Raw genomic sequence first — 8,264 nt, forward strand, 5'->3', positions numbered from 1 at the left:
GGGATTACAGGGAATGGGATTACAGGGAACGGGGTATGGAGTGTAGTATGAGAGGGTATGGGGTATGGAGTGTATGTAGTGTTATTGATAAGTGTATGTATGTACTGAATTTGTTTGCGTGTAAATATGTTACGTATACAGAAAAAGCACTCGCACACTCACCCAAACCAACTCTCGCTCACTACCGCTCTCTTCTTATCTCACACTACAACTAACTAACTCACACCACCACTAACTAACTCATACTACCATTAACTCACACTACCACTAACTCACACTACCAGTAACTAACTCGCACAATAACACTAACTCACTCTCTCACACTAACACTAACTCTCACAATAACTCACTAAATCTCAAATCTCCAAAAACCCACCAGCAACACAGTCAAAGAAGCCATGCTTGTGTCGTGCTTATATACCCTGTGTAAATGTTTAATGATGTACCAGTTTGCCTTGTAAATTGTGTTCAGATGTGCTTTGTTAGTAATTAGAATGTGTGCAATGTGTATTAGTTGTGTGAATTTGCGCATGCTCATATTGCGTTAGTATTTGTGGAATGTGTAGAATGCGATGATGTCAAAGTGATCGTTTTCCATAACATTGTCCAATAGTATTATGTGTAAATGTAAATGTTGATTTGTGATGGTGTCGTATTTGTGAAGTGTTGTAAATGTTTGTTCGTACTAATATTCCGTAATATTGAATGCGAGTGTTTGGATTGTGTATGAGTGTGCAATTCTTTTTTCGTGTTGTTTTGTTCCGTGTTTCCGGATCGTAAGGTATGTGTGTATTCCTCGTTTAGTGTAATGTTTTATTTTCCCCGCTTATGAATGTGTAATGCGTGTGTGCTACGTTTTATGATTGTTGTTATTACATTTTAATTTTGTTTTTATTGTGCATTATGTGTTGGAGGTCATATGACCGAGCAGTGCATATTTCTCGCGAGATCGAGTGTTAGTTGAAAAAAGCGTTCTTTTCTGATTTCTCATAGATCTCTATGGGAGAATGTCTAACGCGGGTGTGTCCTAACGCTGCTTTTTAACGCCCGCTGGTATTACGAGTCTTGCAGGTACAGGTGTACCGCTCACTTTTTTGGCCAGACTTGGAAATACCGCAAATCCACTTACGTAAATTGCGTATCCTATTTTTTCAATGGGACTTCCATAGCGCCGGCATTACGAGTCTGACAAAAAGTGAGTGGAAGACCCTCTCCTGTCAAGACTGGTACCGCATTTTAAAGCCAGTAGTTAAGAGTTTTACACTACAACGCCGTAGCGTAAAACTCTTAACTAAAGTGCTAAAAAGAACACTAACGCCTAGATTTAGAGTTCTGCGGCCAAAGGGGTGCGTTAGCTACGCGTGCTTTTTTCTGGCTGCACCTTTTAAATACCGCTGGTATTTAGAGTTCACAGAATGGCTGCGTTAGGCTCCAAAAAAGGAGCGTATAGCATATTTACCGCAACTTCAACTCTCGATACCAGTGGTGCTTATGGACACGGCCAGCTTCAAAAACGTGCTCGTGCACGATTCCCCCATATAAAACAATGGGGCTGTTTGAGCTGAAAAAAAAACCTAACACCTGCAAAAAAGCCGCGTTCAGCTCTTAACGCAGCCCCATTGTTTTCTATGTGGAAACACTTCCTACGTCTGCACCTAACACTCTAACATGTACCCCGAGTCTAAACACCCCTAACCTTACACTTATTAACCCCTAATCTGCTGCCCCTGCTATCGCTGACCCCTGCATATTATTTTTAACCCCTAATCTGCCGCTCCGTACACCCCCGCCACCTACATTATCCCTATGTACCCCTAATCTGCTGCCCTAACATTGCCGACCCCTATATTATATTTATTAACCCCTAATCTGCCGCACCCAACGTCGCCTCCACCTAACTACACTTATTAACCCATAATCTGCCGACCGGACCTGAGCGCTACTATAATAAATGTATTAACCCCTAATCCGCCCTCACTCCCCGCCTCAATAACCCTATAATAAATAGTATTAACCCCTAATCTGCCCTCCCTAACATTGCTGACACCTAACTTCAAGTATTAACCCCTAATCTGCCGACAGGAGCTCACCGCTACTCTAATAAATTTATTAACCCCTAAAGCTAAGTCTAACTTTAACCCTAACACCCCCCTAAATTAAATATAATTTAAATCTAACAAAATAAATGAACTCTTATTAAATAAATTATTCTATTTAAGCTAAATACTTACCTGTAAAATAAACCCTTAATATAGCTACAATATAAATTATAATTATATTATAGCTATTTTAGGATTTATATTTATTTTACAGGTAACTTTGTATTTATTTTAACCAGGTACAATAGCTATTAAATAGTTAAGAACTATTTAATAGCTAAAATAGTTAAAATAATTACAACATTACCTGTAAAATAAATCCTAACCTAAGTTACAATTAAACCTAACACTATACTATCAATAAATAAATTAAATAAAATACCTACAATTACCTACAATTAAACCTAACACTACACTATCAATAAATTAATTAAATACAATACCTACAAATAACTACAATTAAATAAACTAACTAAAGTACAAAAAATAAAAAAGAACTAAGTTACAAAAAATAAAAAAATATTACAACATTAGAAAAATATTACAACAATTTTAAACTAATTACACCTACTCTAAGCCCCCTAATGAAATTACAAAGCCCCCCAAAATAAAAAAATGCCCTACCCTATTCTAAATTAAAAAAGTTCAAAGCTCTTTTACCTTACCAGCCCTGAACAGGGCCCTTTGTGGGGCATGCCCCAAGAAATTCAGCTCTTTTGCCTGTAAAAAAACACATACAATACCCCCCCCCCAACATTACAACCCACCACCCACATACCCCTAATCTAACCCAAACCCCCTTAAATAAACCTAACACTAAGCCCCTGAAGATCTTCCTACCTTATCTTCACCTCACCGGGTATCACCGATCGGTCCTGGCTCCAAAATCTTCATCCAACCCAAGCGGGGGCTGGCGATCCATAATCCTGCGGCTGAAGAGGTCCAGAAGAGGCTCCAAAGTCTTCATCCTATCCGGGAAGAAGAGGCGATCCAGACCGGCAACCATCTTGATCCAAGCGGCATCTTCTATCCTCATCCGATGAGGAACGGCTCCATCGTGAAGACCTCCAGCGCGGATCAATCTTCTTCCGACGACGTCCAACTGAAGAATGATGGTTCCTTTAAGGGACGTCATCCAAGATGGCGTCCCTCGAATTCCGATTGGCTGATAGGATTCTATCAGCCAATCGGAATTAAGGTAGGAAAATTCTGATTGGCTGATGGAATCAGCCAATCAGAATCAAGTTCAATCCGATTGGCTGATCCGATCAGCCAATCAGATTGAGCTCGCATTCTATTGGCTGTTCCGATCCAACAAGTCTTCATCCAACCGGGGCCGAGGTCCTCAACGAAGCTGGGAGAAGTCTTAATCCAAGCCGGGCGAAGTGGTCCTCCAGACGGGCAGAAGTCTTCATCCAGATGGCATCTTCTATCTTCATCCATCCCGCACGAAGTTCAATCCTATTGGCTAATCCAATCAGCCAATAGGATTGAGCTGGCATTCTTTTGGCTGTTCCAATCAGCCAATAGAATGTCAGCTCAATCCTATTGGCTGATTGCATCAGCCAATAAGATTTTTTCTACCTTAATTTCGATTGGCTGCCATCTTGAATGACGTCACAAAGTGATATTCATTCAGAAGAAGACGTTGTTTGAAGAGGATTATCCGCACCGGATGTCTTGAAGATGGAGCCTCTCCATGTCGGAAGGATGAAGATAGAAGATGCCGCCTGGATGAAGACTTCTGCCCATCTGGAGGACCACTTCTGCCCGTCTGGAGGACCACTTCTGTCGGCTTCATTGAGGACATCTTGCCGCTTGGATGGAGACTTCTCCCGGTAAGTGAATCTTCGAGGGTTAGTGTTAGGATTTTTTTAAGGGTGTATTGGATGGGTTTATTTTTTAGGTTAGGGACTTTGGGCCTGCAAAAGAGCTAAATGCCCTTTTAAGGGCAATGCCCATTAAAATGCCCTTTTCAGGGCAATGGGGAGCTTAGTTTTTTTTTGGGGGGGTTGTTTGTGTGGGTGGTGGGTTTTTACTGTTGGGGGGTTGTTTGTATTTTTTTTACAGGTAAAAGAGCTGATTTCTTTGGGGCAATGCCCCGCAAAGGCCCTTTTAAGGTCTATTGATAGTTTAGTTTAGGCTAGGGTTTTTTTTTATTTGGGGGGGGGGGGCTTTTTTTATTTTGATAGGGCTATTAGATTAGGTGTAATTAGTTTTAAGATCTGTAATTTGTTTTTTATTTTCTGTAATTTAGTGTTTTTTTGTGTGATTTAGCTAATTTAATTGAATTTATTTAATTGTATTTAATTTAGTTAATTTATTTAATAGTAGTGTAGGTGTTAGTGTAACTTAGGTAAGGTTTTATTTTACAGGTAAATTTGTATTTATTTAATAACTATTTAGTAACTATTCTACCTAGTTAAAATAAATAAAAACTTGCCTTTAAAATAAAAATAAACCCTAAGCAAGATACAATGTAACTATTAGTTATATTGTAGCTATCTTAGGGTTTATTTTATAGGTAAGTATTTAGTTTTAAATAGGAATAATTTAGTTAATGATAGTAATTTTATTTAGATTTATTTTAATTTTATTTAAGTTAGGGGGGTTTAGGGTTAGGGTTAGACTTAGATTTAGGGGTTAATAACTTTAATATAGTGGCAGCGACGCTGGAGGCGGCAGATTGGGGTTAATAAATGTAGGTAGGTGGCAGCGATGTTAGGGATGGCAGATTAGAGGTTAATAAAATGTAACTAGTGTTTAGGTTTAGGGGTTAATAAATTTAATATAGTGGCGGCGACGTTGGGGGCGGCAGATTAGGGGTTAAGAAAATGTAGGTAGGTTGCCGCGACATTGGGTGTGGCAGATTAGGGGTTAATAAATATAAAGTAGGTGTCAGCGATGTTGGGGGCAGCAGATTAGGGGTTCATAAGTATAATGTCGATGGCGGCGATGACCGGAGTGGCAGATTAGGGGTTAATAAATATAATGTAGGTGTCGGCGATGTCAGAGGCGGCAGATTAGGGGTTAATAAGTGTAAGATTAGGGGTGTTTAGACTCGTGGTTCATGTTAGGGTGTTAGGTGTAAACATAAAATGTGTTTCCCCATAGGAATCATTGGGGCTGCGTTACTGAGATTTACATTGCTTTTTTGCTGGTGTTAGACTTTTTCTCAGCCGGCTCTCCCCATTGATGTCTATGGGGAAATCATACACGAGCATGTACAACCAGCTCACCACTGACTTAAGCAGCGCTGGTATTGAAGTGAGATATGGAGCTAAATTTTGCTCTACGCTCACTTCTTGCCTTTTTAACGCCGGGTTTCTGAAAACCCGTAATACCAGCGCTGCAGGTAAGTGAGCGGTGAGAAAAAACTGCTTGTTAGCATCGCATAGCTCCTAACGCAGAACTCGTAATCTCGCCGTTAATGCATTACATTTTATTGTAATGTTAGGTGTTAGTGTAACTCAGGTTAGGTTTTATTTTACAAGTAAATTTGTATTTATTTTAACTAGGTAGCTAGTAAATATTTAATAACTATTTATTAACTATTCTACCTAGTTAAAATAAATTCAAACTTGCCTGTAAAATAAAAATAAACCCTACGCTATATACAATGTAACTATTAGTTATATTGTAGCTAGCTTAGGGTTTATTTTACAGGTTAGTATTTATTTTTAAATAGGAATTATTTAGGTAATAATTGTAAGTTTTATTTAGATTTATTTTAATTATATTTAAGTTAGGGGGGGGTTAGGGGTTAGGTTTAGGGGTTAATATGTTTATTATTGCGGCGGTGTGGGCGGACGGCAGATTAGAGGTTAATATTTAAGTAGTGTTTGCGACACGGGAGGTCAGAGGTTTAGGGGTTAATAATTTTATTATAGTGGTGACGATGTCGGGGAGTGGCAGGGTTAATACATTTTTTAAGTGGCGGCGATTTACGGGGCGGCAGATTAGGGGATAATAATATTTAAATAGTGTTTGCGACACGGGAGGTCAGAGGTTTAGGGGTTAATAATTTTATTATAGTGGTGACGATGTCGGGGAGTCCCGGGGTTAATACATTTTTTAAGTGGCGGCGATGTCTGGGGCGGCAGATTAGGGGTTAATAAATTTATTTTAGTATTTGCGATGCAGGAGTGCCTCGGTTTAGGGGTTAATAGGTAGTTTATGGGTGTTAGTGTACTTTATGACACTTTAGTTATGAGTTTTATGTTACGGCTTTGTAGCGTAAAACTCATAACTACTGACTTTAGATGGCGGTACGGATCTTGTCATTTTAGGCTGTAACGCTCACTTTTTAGCCTCACCGCAAAACTCGTAATACCGGCGCTATGGAAGTCCCATTGTAAAGGACTTTTTTAAAAGTGCGGTACTGACGTTGCGTGATGGCCAAAAAGTTGTGCGGTGCAGCTATTCTGACAAGACTTGTAATATCAGCTGTAGGGAAAAGGCATCGTTATGGGCCATAACAATGCTTTTTGAGTCATAACGCAAAGCTTGTAATCTGGCTGTCTGGTAGGTAAAGGTTCGCAATGGAGGACAAAGTACAAAGGGGGGAATATCATGTTTTAAATCTTGAATATTACATTTAATACAAATAAAATTACGCTATTTTGCACTGTACCTTAAATTCGCTGTAATTTTCGTAGGCATTTTTTTTCCTTTCAGAGTTTTACGAAAATGTTTATAGAATTACGTTGGGATTAGAGAGACAATTTCACATAGGCCCATGGAACGCTCATGTTCAGGCCATTTTACGAAAAAACAACATTTACGCTTTGTGTTTTGTACTTTTGAGTATATATTTTTTTGTACATTCAGTGCATTTCTATTTACACTGGTTATATTGTACATTCAGTGCATTTCTATTTACACTGGTTATATTGTACATTCAGTGCATTTCTATTTACACTGGTTATATTGTACATTCAGTGCACTTACATTTCTATTTACACTGGTTATATTGTACATTCAGTGCACTTACATTTCTATTTTCACTGGTCATATTTAATACCATTTTTTCCTGTGTAATTTAAACACACATTTTAAAGGGACAGTCAAGTCAAAATTAAACTTCCATGATTCAGATACAGCAGTTATTTTAAGCAGCTTTCTAATTTACTCCAATTATCAATTTTTCTTTTGTTCTCTTGGTATCTTAAATAAATAAGTTTTAAATAAAATCCACATTTTGTTACAATTTTTGATGCACCTTAACAATACCATTTTTTTTCCTGCGTATTTTTGTGTGTATGGTTCAATTATTCGTTTTGTGCGATTTTTAAAGTAGAAATTTAATTGTGCACTTTTGAAATGTTTATATCTCTTTCCAATACAAAAATTCAGTCTACGCTCCTTAGCGAGACGCCCTGTTTTCAGGGTATAACGTGTCTTTATATAATTCCACCAGTGAAATAGAGGGACTGGCGAGGACTGAGAACTTGTTAAACTTCTACAGAGCTAGTGGCTACAGATATCCACCAGCATTAACGAGCACGAAGAACTGCCGGATTTACAAAAGCTGATAATGATCCCAATAACAGATTACTGATTTAGGCAAAATGGAACTTCTCCAAGTGCGTAACCTACACATACATTACAGTAAAGTGCTGAATGATCATTTCAAAAGCGCATTGAATGTTCTGTACTTTGAAAACGTAATCGAATTACGCACAAAAACGTGTGTTAATAGTTCAGAGTGTGCAGAGTTATTAGATTGCACATTATAAGCATACTTTATTTTATTAAGTGTATTATTAAGCTTTACATATATATATATACTGTATATATGTGTATGTGTGTGAGATGTGTTTTTTGTTAAATATATATCTGTACATATATATATATATATATATATATATATATATATAGGTATAGTGGTATAGATATATAGAAATATATACAGGAATATCTATTTAAAATATTTATTTCGCTATGTGAAGAATATTGGAATGTGAAATATTTACAGTAAATACACAGTAAAGCACATTATGAAATATGTTTTCAGCTACTTGACTGCAAAGGGCTCCAATGCACTTTTATATGTCTGTATATGGATACGTATGTATTTATGTGTTTATATGTGTAAATATGTCTATAAATACACCTGCACACACACACACACACACATATATATACCGTATATATATATATATA

Source organism: Bombina bombina, chromosome 4 (assembly GCF_027579735.1).
Source record: "Bombina bombina isolate aBomBom1 chromosome 4, aBomBom1.pri, whole genome shotgun sequence".
NCBI classification, from domain to species: domain Eukaryota; kingdom Metazoa; phylum Chordata; class Amphibia; order Anura; family Bombinatoridae; genus Bombina; species Bombina bombina.